The 13,295-nt window shown below is 36.9% G+C and overlaps 1 protein-coding gene across 5 annotated transcripts in view; it reads left to right on the top strand.

Annotated features, from left to right (window-relative positions):
• Positions 1 to 8,047: 8,047 nt before the first annotated feature.
• Positions 8,048 to 13,295, top strand: part of slc25a42 (solute carrier family 25 member 42) — a 54,775-nt gene continuing 49,527 nt past the window's right edge. For 3 of the 5 annotated variants that reach the window (XR_007936426.1, XM_051934665.1, XM_051934669.1), the window contains exon 1: positions 8,048 to 8,314. The gene's annotated coding sequence lies outside the window, so the exon portion shown is untranslated. Of the gene's footprint in view, positions 8,315 to 9,169; positions 9,207 to 13,295 lie in introns of those variants that run through there. The other 2 variants (XM_051934668.1, XM_028816255.2) reach the window with 2 other exon arrangements.

The raw sequence follows: 13,295 nt of genomic DNA on the forward strand, positions 1-13,295 counted from the left end.
TTCAATTGCCTGTGGCCTCACAAGTCTGAAGAATATGAACATTTTGTTTTTTCCAGGCTTGCTGCTGTTCGTTGCAGCAATAAAGATTTCATATTCTTGCTTAAATATCTTCAAGTTCTTTGCTAAATCTCAATTTAAGGTTAGCCGCTCTGGGCTGCTCCTTTAGCCTTCTCGTCTTTTCCATATCATTTACGAGTTGCTGTGCCAAAAAAAACAAGAATTGCGAACTGGTTGTTCTCCCGGAGAGCTTGTAAGTTAAACTGGAGCTTGCGTTATTTAGAAAATATTCTTTTTTTTTTTACTTGAGACACCATGTTGATTGCCCTGTTAAAGTAATCAGGTTTCAGAACTGCAAACATTTATTAATAAACCATTCACAGAACATGCACCAAGCCAAGCACACATCCAACTCCCAGTTTCTACATTAAAGACGGTATGCACACGTCAGTTTGTCCTTACGTAAAACACTAAGGTATATGCAGCGTGTATGGTGATGAATCTTCTCCTTCTTTTGGCTGCTCCTGTTAGGGGTTGCCACATCTTCCTGTCCTCTGAATCTTGCTCTGTTACACCCATCACCTGCATGTCCTCGCTCACGGGTGATGAATAAACAAACAATATTATTACTGTAGTCGTCGTGTAACAGCAGTAATTCATTTCTGTTCCTTGAAGTTGAAATGTGTATGTGACATGATACTCCTGTCTGTAAAGGTAAAAAATCAAAAACAACATAATCTTTACTCAACCTCAACTAAATATTATGATGATTAAGTATCTCTCTTGACACTGTAATTTATCGGTAAAATGGCTCAACCATCCACTATCTGTTATGTGCAGATGCTGCCAGCAATTTTAACTTGAGACTTCTGCACTGATTTTAAATCTCCATCAGGTACTTCTTTGAAAAGTTTTGTTTAAAAAGTTTGAACTACAAATAGCGACTGACCCTCCACACCCAACAAGTAACAACAGCACATGAATCTTCTCATCACCTGAGTTTAAATCTGCTGTCAAAGAAAGCAATTTTAGCCAAATGACATTGTAAGATGATGTTAAAAATTTATTTTCTGCACACTACTAGTTCAGTCATACATGTAAATGATATTCTATTATTATTTCAGTTATTTTTGGATATGGCTCAGGTCAGGTCAGGTTGGGGAGCATGCACTAGTACAGCACCCACTACACGACAAAACATCTGAGGATCCCGGTTGGCAAACCCCAAGTTGAGTCCCATACCCCAGAAATGACGATCTATCTGCTTCAGCCAGGTGTTACATGGGCGTCCCCATGGCCTGGTTCAACCACTCAGACCGCAGCAATGAGGATCTTGTGAGCCGGATCACCCTGTGGAATTGTGCCATATGTCATAGTGCCGGAACTGATGCTCCCTCAGAAGGCAGGTAATGTGCCTCATTCGGAACTCCATGAGTAACCGCTCATTTGACACAAAGTCAAACCAACGGTACCCAAGGATTCTCTAAAGAAACACAATACTAAAGGAGTCCAGTCTTTGTCTCGGGTTGCTGGATAGTGTTCATGTCTCGCAACCATATAGCAAAATAGGAAGCACTGGGACTCTAAATACTTGGACCTTTGTCCTTTTGCATAGATATTGGGAGCGCCACGCACCCCTTTCCAGCGAACTCATGACCCCCAAGATCTCCCAATCTGTTTACTGACTTCATAGGAAGAGTCACCAGAGATATGAATGTTGCTGCCGAGGTAGGTAAACCTCTCAAGGAGGTCGACATTCTCTCTGCAGACAGACACACTGATGATAGCTGTGCCAAAGAGGTCATTAAAGGTTCACTGTAAAAAAAAATATGTAATAAACAAAAATGTGACTACAAACTTTTTAATGAAATCACAGGAAAATTTTAAAATACTCAAACTTCCAAACCAGCTAACCAAGTCTACAAACACACCTGAATTCTACACCATGCACACATTTTGTTACTTTTGTTGTTGTTTAAGTGTACACATTTCTTTCCTGATGTTTTGAACAGAAAGCGTAAATATATAAAATTAGGCCTAAAGGTGTTAAGAATAAGAATTGTTTTGTGTGCAGATCAGCGGATTCTGCTAAAGAAAGCTAATGATTAAGTACTATAGAGTTAGCAATGAAATTATATCACAACCCTCCAAAGGACAAGATAGTGTTTCTGACCAGAGTAAACAAGTAGAATCCAGATATTAAACATTTTAAACAGGCAGCTTTAGATGACGAACATAAAAGATGTGATCAGTGATTTCATGTTATACATATTCTGCCAGAGTGCATTTGCCAAAAGGAAAAATAGTAAGAAGAAGAAGTAGAGAAGTTAGGCAACTTGTGGAAAAATACAAAGGGGTCAGAGACAAAAAAGTTAAAACAACAACAAAAACAACAATATCATTTATTACTATAGCACAGTGAAAGGCAACCTTTTTCGACTTGCGGCGCACTAAGTCCAAAAATTTTCTTTCGTGGCGCACCTGAGGGACTGCCCATAAATAAAGTCATGACGACACAATCTATGGACAATCGCCAATAAAAACAGTAGCATTCATATATTCTCGTTCTATATTTGCTCCGCCTTCTTCTATCTGTACAGTGAGCGAGATCTTCTAACAACGAGACTTTTTAAGTCTCACGAGATGTGTTTTTGACACCACTGGTGTTGATATTATGATGAATGGTGAACAGCGAAAATTTTAACTTGCATTCAAAATAAATACATTCGTTTATTCAACAATCTGATTAACCGTTATCTGTTTTTCCAACATAAAATATTTTTTTTAAAACATTATCTTTTTAATCAACCAAAAGTTCATAAACACTAGCAATTTTAAATATTTTACAAAAGTTTTTGCGGCGCCCCTAGAAAATTCCACGGCGCACCAGTGCACCGAGGCGCACTGGTTGCCCGACAGTGTTATAGCACATGTTCATACAACAGGTGTAGCTCAAAGTGCTTTACAGGATGAAGAAAGAGAAAAAAGACAAAATACAGAAATAAAATTAGGCAATACTAATTAACATATAATTAAAATAAGATCTGATGGCCAGGAGGACAGAAACAACAACAAAAAAACTCCAGATGGTTGGAGAAAAAAAAAACAAAATCTGCAGGGGTTCCGAGGCCACAAGACCGCCTAGCCCTCTCTAGACATTCTACCTAACATAAATGATCTCAATCAGTCCTCATTGTATTCAAGGTTCATATGGAAGAACTTGATGATGACAGTCATGTGGACCTCTGGCCTTCAATCCATCAATGTAGGGACTGCACGGTGCTTTGATCGGGTGGTGGTGATGCAGATCCCCACTACAGAAAACCAGAAAAAGAACAGTAGAGAAAGTAGGGGTTAGTATGGATTTTACAGCCACCAAGAATGATAGTGATAATTAAATGCATATACAGAATATCAGGGTTAAACTAAAATGAAGCTATGAGAAAGCCATGTTAAAATAATGTGTTCTTAGCTGTTTTTTAAAGTGCTCAACTGTATTAGCCTGGCAAATTTCTATTGATAAGCTGCTTCATATTTTAGGTACATAACAGCAGAAGGCTGCCTCACAACTTCTTTTAAGTTTAGCTCTTGGAATTATGAGTAGACACTCATTTGAAGATCTAAGGTTACGATTTGGAGTGTAAGGTGAAAGGCATTCTGAAATATAGGATGGAGCGAGATTATTTAAGGCTTTATAAACCACGAGCAACATTTTAAAGTCAATTCTAAATGCCACAGGTGACCAGTATAGTGACATCAAAACTGGAGAGATGTGCTCTGATTTTCTTTTCCTAGTTAAGATTCTGTTGGCTGCATTCTGCAATACTTGCAATCGATTGACGTCTTTTTTGGGTAGTCCTGAGAGGAGTGCGTTACAGTAGTCTAGTTGACTGAAAACAAAAGCATGAAGTAATTTCTCAGCATCCTGCAGAGTTATAAGAGATCTAACTTTTATATATTTCTATATTTCTTAAGTGAAAACATGCTGTCCTGGTAATTTGATTAATATGTAATTTAAAATTTAGGTCATAGTCAATAATTACCCCTAAATTCTTTATCTCTGTCTTGACTTTTAATCCTAATGGATCAAGTTTATTTCTAATACCTTCATTATATCCATTTTTGCCAATCACTAAAATTTCATGATTTCTCCTTATTTAGTTTGAACTTAAAAACCAAAATCAGAATGCAAACTAAACTTGTGGACCAAGAAACACACACAGTCTTTATTCCCTAAATAGATTCTGCACTAGCTAGCCCTCCAAAAAGTTTTGTTGTTGAATTTAAAAAGTGTTGCATGCTAGGACTGACATGCTGCCATCTTAAATACCCATCAGATGAGGACATCATACGGTCCTGGGTGTCACATGATACCAAGAGGGCAACATTGCTAAAAACAACTTGGGCACTGTTCCCAAAAATAATCAAGTTAGCAGTGCTAATAAAAAATAATTTATACATAACAAAATAACTACTGTATAGTGATAATTATTTACCTTGAAATTGACAACAAATTGCTAAATACGTACAAATTTAAATCTACAGTGCTCAAAATGTCAGAATCAGAGTACCTAACAATTATTGCTGAAAAAGAAGACCTTTGCTTACACTGAAAGAAGGTGGTCATTTTTTAGCTGAATACTGGGCAGTGGGAACCAGCTTCAATCACTCTGAGAAGGGTCTTACCTCATTTGCTCCAAAGAGGGGCAAATGTTTCACCATAACCACTATTATCTCTTAAAGGCAAAGGAGACATACTGTATCTATACTAGAAGTTACAGTATCAACAGGTCAATGAGGACCAAATGAATAATGAGTGCCAAAAAAGCATCAAATCAGTCACAAGAAAAACTATTCAGCTCAGACATACAAACAAATGCTTATATCACCTCCTGGTCTGGTCGCTGAGTCATATTATTAACTTGCAGAATGCTAAGGATACAAAGTAATCATCATCCTAAACAAACAATGTATATTTGTTCCTTAATTGTTGTGTTTCCAGTTAACACAACATTCATGTAAAGTTCTGGTGTCATAGGTCATATTTAATGTAAGGGTATGCAACTGCATTATGTAAGTACTGTAGTTATAGCAATTTTAACTACCTCCTTTATAATAATAATTCTTTGCATTTATATAGCGCTTTTCTCACTACTCAAAGCGCTCAGCAATTGCAGGTTATGGGCCCAACAAAGCAGAGTCCCTTTTGGCATTTACGGGATTTGAACCGGCAACCTTCCGATCCCTAGCCTGCAGAGCCACCACTCCGCCTTATACATTTACAGTATTTAAGACAATATGTGGAAGTTGGCTTAGTAGCATTTCTTTTGTTATGTATTTACAGAAATATGGGAATTTTATATTTTGCAGTATTTGCAAGTTGTACAACTATATTATCTGTAAAAACCTGTTTATAAGAGTGGTCCAAAAAATAAACTACTAACAGATTCAAGTTTTCCATAAGGCTAATTTTTTTCTTTATCCTATTTATAGCAAACACACAAAATTTTAATAAAAATAAACAATATTTAGAAGTCACTCCATTTGGCAGTTTTTATGTAATTGGAACTGAACAAGTGTTCCACGGTTGTAGGTCTGCAACATTAGCACAGCCCTTGATGAAGATGGAAAATTCTTGGCATGGTTTGTAAAGAGTCGAAGAATAAACTATTTCTGTTCATCGCCCTTTGTCAGTATGTTATTGAACTTTGCAATGAGACTTATATCTGTTTCAGCACTGTTGTCCCCTACTGCCATGCGTGCTGACAGTTCACAAAATTCGTTGAAGATTGGATCACCTGTTCACTGTTCTGATGGTTTCTTCAGAAATGACTATAAGGACATTAAAGAAGGATGTTGTTCTTTATGTTACCAGATCCTCCAGCTTCAGCTGTTCAGATTAATTTGTCAGCTTAAGATGTCAAGGGATTTCTATAAACTGTGGCTGCTGCAGGCTTTGCACTATCCTTTCCTTTGTTGTCATCAAAAAGGGTGAAAATAGAAACTCCTACTTACTACTAGAATGTTTTTGAAAATTCTACTTAATATTGAAGTGTTCTGTAAACTTCCCCATACTACTAGAATGTTACAGGAACCCCATCTTAGTACTAGAATATGCTGTGTTTCATTTTTTTTATTATTTACTAATTACTTTGTTAAGAACCCTGTGTACATAGTAACAATACAAACAAAAATTTCAGAATGGAACAACCTCTAAATGCCCTGTGGTGGGTTGGTGCCCTGCCCGTGGTTTGTTCCTGCCTTGCACCCTGTGTTGGCTGGGATTGGCTCCAGCAGACCCTTGTGACCCTGTGTTAGGATATAGCGAGTTGGACAAAGACTGACTGACAACCTCTACATGTTTCACAATTGGGCCAGAATTTCATGTGTAAGCAAGCTATCCCTAACTGACAAAAGTAAGTCTTGTGGAGAAATGATTCTATAAACATCAGCTCTTTGCAATAGTTTGTGGATCACCTTCTGGTGTATGAACTATCTGTGCCCACCCTCTCTATTGTCTGTTTGTAAAATATTAATGGCACTAATGCACAGAAGATATTACACAGTTCATAAGATATAGAAAGCTTTTTGTTTGAATGGCAAATCCTTAAAATGCGGTTTAGAGTGCTGTCATTTGCTGATTATAACCTTGTTGGCATAAAACAATGAATGTATGTCTGTCAAGGTTGTGTCCGTTTCATTATCTCCTTGAGGCACTGCAGTATTTTTGGTTACCATCCAGTACACCAATTTATTTGTTACATTGCACTGCTAAAACCCAGGGCGGGCTAATCATTGTCTCATTTGCTTAAATCAGGTGTGATGATGGTGAAATTTAACAAATACATGAAAAGACTGGGGAGGATAGAGGAGAGTTTTGGAAAATAGCTTGATGGTGTCCTAACCATCTTACAAGACTTCAGAAAATAACAGTTTGCATTTACTCCAATGGTAACTTGAAAGACAATGGACGCTCAGGTATGTGTTCCTTTTATCAAATGTGTACACATAAAAAAGAGCAGGAGATTATCTATGACATTTTTAGAGGATATGCTGTGTATTTTAACTTTACTTGCTAATAATTAAGCTAAAATCCTAACTGCTAATATTTTGGAAAAACGTAGCTCTTCAAAGGGCTGGTGCAAAGGCAAGGTAGTTAGAGCTGCAACGTCCCTGCTCCAGCATGAGAACATAAGGCATTTCACAAATAACACCATTCAGTTTTATTTGATTAGGTAATGTCTACTTTGTCCCAATACAGTATCTCATACAAATATATAGATTTGTCCCACAGTCCTTTGCATAAAAATGTCTTAATACACTTTCCTTAATTTCCAATTGTGTCCTTGATTATGATTCAATATTTAACTGAAAACATTCTGATCAATCAATTTTATAACCATCTTTAAGAATTCTGCAGACCTGGATTAGGTCCCCAAGAGGGTTTTCCCTTCTCAAGACTAAAAGAGTATTAATTCCTTAGACCTTTTTAGAAAATTGCCTTCAGTCCAGTGGTGCACTGGTTGTCTTTCTATGCATAGATTCTAGTTCGGCCAAAGGAGACTGGGTTTGAATTATTGCTAGTTTATGATCTGTGTTGAATCTGCATGTTTTGTGTCTGCTTGGGTTTTTCTAGCTTTAATTTAACGATTCCTCTCACATCGTAAAGACCCGCAATTCTTTCTGCTTGATTGTCAACTGTAAACTGAGTCTCTTTGAGTGAGTGTGTTAGTGTGGCACCGATTAAAAGTGTTCATTGATGTGGGTGAAATGCTGCTGTAGCTCTATCAAGGTTTCCTGATATACTGTTATTTCCTAAATAACTCATTTGTTTCGCAGTTTAAATTTCACAATATTACAAGTAGTAATTTTGTTATTTGTTTGAATCTAAAAATAAGTTGGAAAAAATAAGGAGAACACGATGCAATAATACTTGTCACATTTTCTTTTCGTGACATTAGCGGCTGGTTCCGAGAGTCACTAAGACTACATTTCCCGTCAACCCCTAACTGCCGCGAGTAAACTTCATTCTCCAGAGTGCTCTGCGCAGCGTTAGTGGGGCGGTGGAGAAGGTTCCGTCAAAGTCACTGAGGCGTTTAGGTGGCGTGCACTTTGAACAAAAAAAGAAACGTAACAATGTTAATTTCATAATAGTAAAAACGGAAGAAGGCGAGTGAATGTGGCGCACTCCAAAGGGAGGCGCTTCAGCGTGCATTCTGTGTGCTACATACATTCCAGCCTGTAAAAGTATTTGCATGTAGTTGCGTTTAGGAGAAAAGTCGAGAGGACTGAACAGCTGTTAACATGCAGTAAGGAGGTAAGTAACGTGTGCAGTTATGGCATATTGGGGTTCTCGTTGAACATGATACCCAATTGGTTAAAGTTGCAGTGTTGTTTGTCGCCAGTGTTGGGTTGACAGAGCTTCGCGCGCTTGGGCGTCGAGGGGGTGTGGCGTGGCGTGGCGTGGCGTGTGTTATTTATGATAAACTGTGCTCCTCCGTGGCACCATGATGAAAGCAAGCACCTTGTCCGGCTTGTCAAAAGTTTCACAAGAATAAGAACTGTGTAATTACTGCAAGGGGTCGCCAGGGGGCAATGCCTCTTTCGTCCCCACGCATTTTGTTTTAAAAACGGATGCGCCTTAACGACGTCACGTGACATCAGTGGGTTTGGAATTCACTTTTTTACTATCATTAGCTGTATTTATAGGTCAACATGACAGGAATTTAAAGCTACAGTTTAAAACTTGTGTGATATATTTTGGGGCCATTGATGGGCTTCCCTGGCCTTAGATATAGTGCTCTTTTCTATGTACAGTACAGTACAGTTAATTTTTGTATAGCCCAAAATCACACAGGAAGTGCCGCAATGGGCTTTAACAGGCCCTGCCTCTTGACAGCCCCCCAGCCTTGACTCTCTAAGAACACAAGGAAAAACACCCAAAAAACCTTGTAGGGATGTCCCCTATGTCCCCCTACCATCATTGGAGCTTGCTTAGGTTTCCCCTGCTTTAGATGGATTTGAGAACCCTCATTGGTAAGAATCTGTTTGTGCAAGACCTGCCCACTTGTAAGGGTGGGGTGATGTCTGAGCAGAATTCTAGTGAGGGAACATGATAGTACACATTTTGGGTTTAAAGTCAAACTTCAGGAAAGCAGTGAAGAAGCATTGACAATTTGCAGACTTTGAAGGACGTTGGTCTTTGTTTTGTGAGTAGAATTATGTAGGAAGATATCTGATATTGAGAAATCTAAAGCAGACTGAAGTGTATGCTAGATAATGTAAACAAAAACACAGAAAAAAACTATTAGACATCCAACACACCTTCACCCCTTCCTCCACATACTCTCCGGAGGGAATATACTTTGCTTCTGCAACATCAGTTGAATTGAAACTGGTAGTCTTGTGTAATAATACATGGTGTAAATTGAGCTTTATCAGTTTTATTTTGGAAATTTTTCGTATCAAATTTGGTATATAGGATGACCAGATATGTGTTTAAGTGGTACTGTATGTATAGAGTTACATTTTTCAGTGAAATGTGTTTAGCTTAGTAATTAACTTTGACCAAGACTTGTCTGATGGCGAACATTTTGAGGATCATACTAGTGAATTTAATAGGCAAGGGCTCAAATATGATTAGTTGTTTTTAACATTGTTTTTACCATACGTTTGCCAGGCGCCTTTATCCAAGATAAATTACAAAGTTGGAATAAGCTACATTTTGTTACATATGTATTTTTATTTTACAGTTGGATCATAGTCAGATTAAGTGTATTGAACCAGAATAACCGGAGTTTGAAGTGCAGTACCTTAGCCGCTGTACTGATCTGGACACATTCTTCTGTTCTGTTTCAGAATACTCTTTTCTGTTACAACCACAAGGGAAGCAGAAGCCTGTCCTGGTAGCACTGGGCACAGGCAGAAGCCGAAACTGGATGGTGGCCAGTCACATCACAGGGCATGTACATAGTAACTCACACTGTAAAACATTAAAGCTATAAATTAACATAACATGCAAGTCTTTGGAATCTTGAATGAAATTCAAGTACCTGAAAAAAGCACATAAATCCCGAAGACAACATTTCTTTTATAAAGTTCATTCAAACATTAGCTTGATCTCAAGCTGTAAAAGAGAATCACTTATCATTGTGCCACTATAACATTATATTTGAGATATGCAGTTGTTGTTGTTCTGGTGGTGTAACTTTGGCTTTTTCCTCTATAGTTCACACATTACTTTGATACAGCCATGCCTTACTTCATATTGTGTTTACTACACCAAAAAGTTTTATGAAAAGCAATTAAAATGCCCAACTGTGTTAATATAGTAGAGTTAATACACCTAATAGTATATACCAAAAGTACAGTATAGTTACATTTCCAGAATAAGTCAGAATAATAAAATTGAATTTAAGTGATTAGTGCCAGAAAATATTTATTAAAGGTATTATTGAAAAGTTTGAATTTTAATAGTGTACAGAATAGTATTGGGAGGCCTTGATGGTCTTAAAAGTTTATTCAGTGTATATTTGAATGTTTAACTTTAGATTGGTGAGCAGCAAAATATTGAACGTGATTCTGCAACTGACATAAATTCAGGGTCATATATTGAATCATATAGTTTGTTGTTATTGATTTAACTTGGAACTCTTCTTGTTTTAAGTCTGTTCTTCATTATAGAAAAAAACATTTTAAAAACAGAGCCTTAAATTCTTCCTGCTTCCCATATTCTTGAGTTCTTTTAGAATTTAAAAATAAAACTACCTTAAAGAACACATGCCAGGAAAATTTAACTGATTAAGATTGATACTTTATTTGATAAATAAACTAGCATCAAATAATTGATACTGGTGTAAATATCTTTTGACAATACTTATTCACTTAGTGCAATATTTTTTTCAGGAGTGTTCCATACAATGTAGAAGTACTTATTTTTGCCATCATGTCTGTCTTATGTCCATCTGTTTACATGATGCTCCCAGTGGACTGTACAAGCAAGCTGTACAACCCTTTATAAGGTTGAATTCTCCCATTTAAAAAGCATTGACAAATTTTTTTAAATTGTTTTATCTTTAAAATGAGAAACATTCTACATGACATCAGTTTCTAATTAACTTAGGGTTTCAAATTTATCTTGAGAGACATTATATCATATTGTATATTCTCCTTTGAATATCTGATAGCCACTAATAACAGCAAAACAAAAAGGAAGTACAAGTTATTGAAATGCTAGTGGGGACTCTACTGTCATGTCTTCTGCTTGTCCAAGTAAGGGCAGACTTTGCAAACACTCTTCAGAGTGCATTATTTGAATATCACTAGTGACACAACAGTGTTTGTTAGGAAAATTGAGCTTTTTTTATGCTGATATACGATTATCATGTAATCAGGCATTGACTTCAGTTTTGTTTTGACAGTGCCTTTTCTAATGTCATCTTTACCCTAGAGATAGTGTTTTCCTAATTTCTATGTGTTGGCTGATTTGTGTTGCAAATACTCGAAACACCGGAGTATTTGGTTATACTCCCAGTGTATGCCTATTTTAAATGAATATGGCTATCTTATACTTCTTTTTTACCTGTAAAAACAGTTGAGCATCATCTGTCTAAAAAAAAAAGTCCAGTTTAGTTTATTCTTTAGATGCTCTTTATTTTCCCCATACTTTCAGTATTTTTATCAACTCCATAAACAATCACTGCTTGGCTGACAAACAACCACACATGCCCAATGGGAAAGAGTTACATGTTTCTCACTTTAAGTGTGAGTTCCCATATGTACCCGAAACTGTGCGTACATTTTCTAGCTTTTTTCAGATTTGTGTTTTTTTTCTTTTGTTGTAAGAACCTTCTTTGTGTAGTTTGCTTCAAATTAAGCTGCACAATTTTTAAACTGTGATGTTAGCAGATCAGTTTAAATATCTAGGGGTAAATATCACAAGTAAATATAATGGTCTTTTTCAACAAAAGTTTACTGTCTGCATGGAAAAAAATTAACAAGACATGAAGAGAAGGTCTACATTCCATCTTACATTAGCAGGGAGAATCAACATTGTTAAAGATTATCATCCGTCCCTAGCTTCTCTTCCTATTTCAAAGCATCCCCACATACATTACCAAATATTTTTTTTACGAAATTAGACTCAATCGTATCCTCATTTATTTGAAATTTGAAACATCCACACATCCAAAGGGTGACTCTACAATGACCTAAAGCAGTAGGGGGTATGGCACTACATAACTTTAAATTGTATTACTGGGTGGCAAATATACAAGCTGTAAAGACCTGGACATCTACACATGTATATAAGCCTAGTCTGCAATAGAAATAAAATCTTAAAGTACTTCTTTATATTCCCTGCTGTGTGCTCCAGTTAATACAAATTACTGTCAATACACCATTAATCCAATTTACGTCCATTCTCTTCAGAATCATGGAACCAATGTAGTAGCACTTTAAGACAGAGAAGTTTTTATCTGTTGCATCTCTACATGACAACCACCTTTTTCCACTCTCTCAAACATATACTTTTTTTAATGTTTGGATAATGTCTTCAATTAAAACACTTATGGACTTGTACACAGATAATGTCTTTGCATCCAATGAACATTTTCCCCACATCCCACCTAGTTTTATTCCAGGAGAAATATTGATCAGAAGACTCGTATAGCAATTCTGCAATTTATAGAAGTATTATAAATTCCCTTTCTTTCGAAGACCCCATTAAAGAAGTGGAAGACAGCCATGCACAGAATACACTCTAGTTCCATATGCGCAGAGCATTCAATCATTCAACTTAAAATGTTTTATTGAGTGCATCTGTCTTGTTTAAAATTGTCCAAAATGTTTCCAGGGCAAGATTCAACTTGTGACAATTGTAATCCAGCTCCAGCCCCACTGGGTCACATGTTCTGGGCATGCACCAAATTAACAACATTTTGGACAAAAATCATTGAATGCCTGTTAGACGGCCTTGGTATCACAGTCACTCCGAACCCATTAACAGTGGTGTTTGGTTGACTCCCAGACAGGCTTAAAGTGGAGAAGGATAAACAAACTGTAATTGCTGTTACCTCACTACTAGCACGAGACTTATCTTACTCAACTGGAAGAATCCCACCCCACCACTTTCAAGTCAGTGGGTCAGAATAAACTTCAATTTCAGGGAAAAGACTACTCTACCTTTCTTGTTGGTTTTATGGAGTAGCTTTGGTCAGTGGTTCTCCTCTGTGTCTCTTGCATGGGGGTTGAATTTTGCTTTGCCTTGTCAAATTTGACTTGATTGTATGGAATTTATT

The sequence above is a fragment of the Erpetoichthys calabaricus genome, chromosome 12, assembly GCF_900747795.2.
Source record: "Erpetoichthys calabaricus chromosome 12, fErpCal1.3, whole genome shotgun sequence".
Taxonomy (NCBI): domain Eukaryota; kingdom Metazoa; phylum Chordata; class Cladistia; order Polypteriformes; family Polypteridae; genus Erpetoichthys; species Erpetoichthys calabaricus.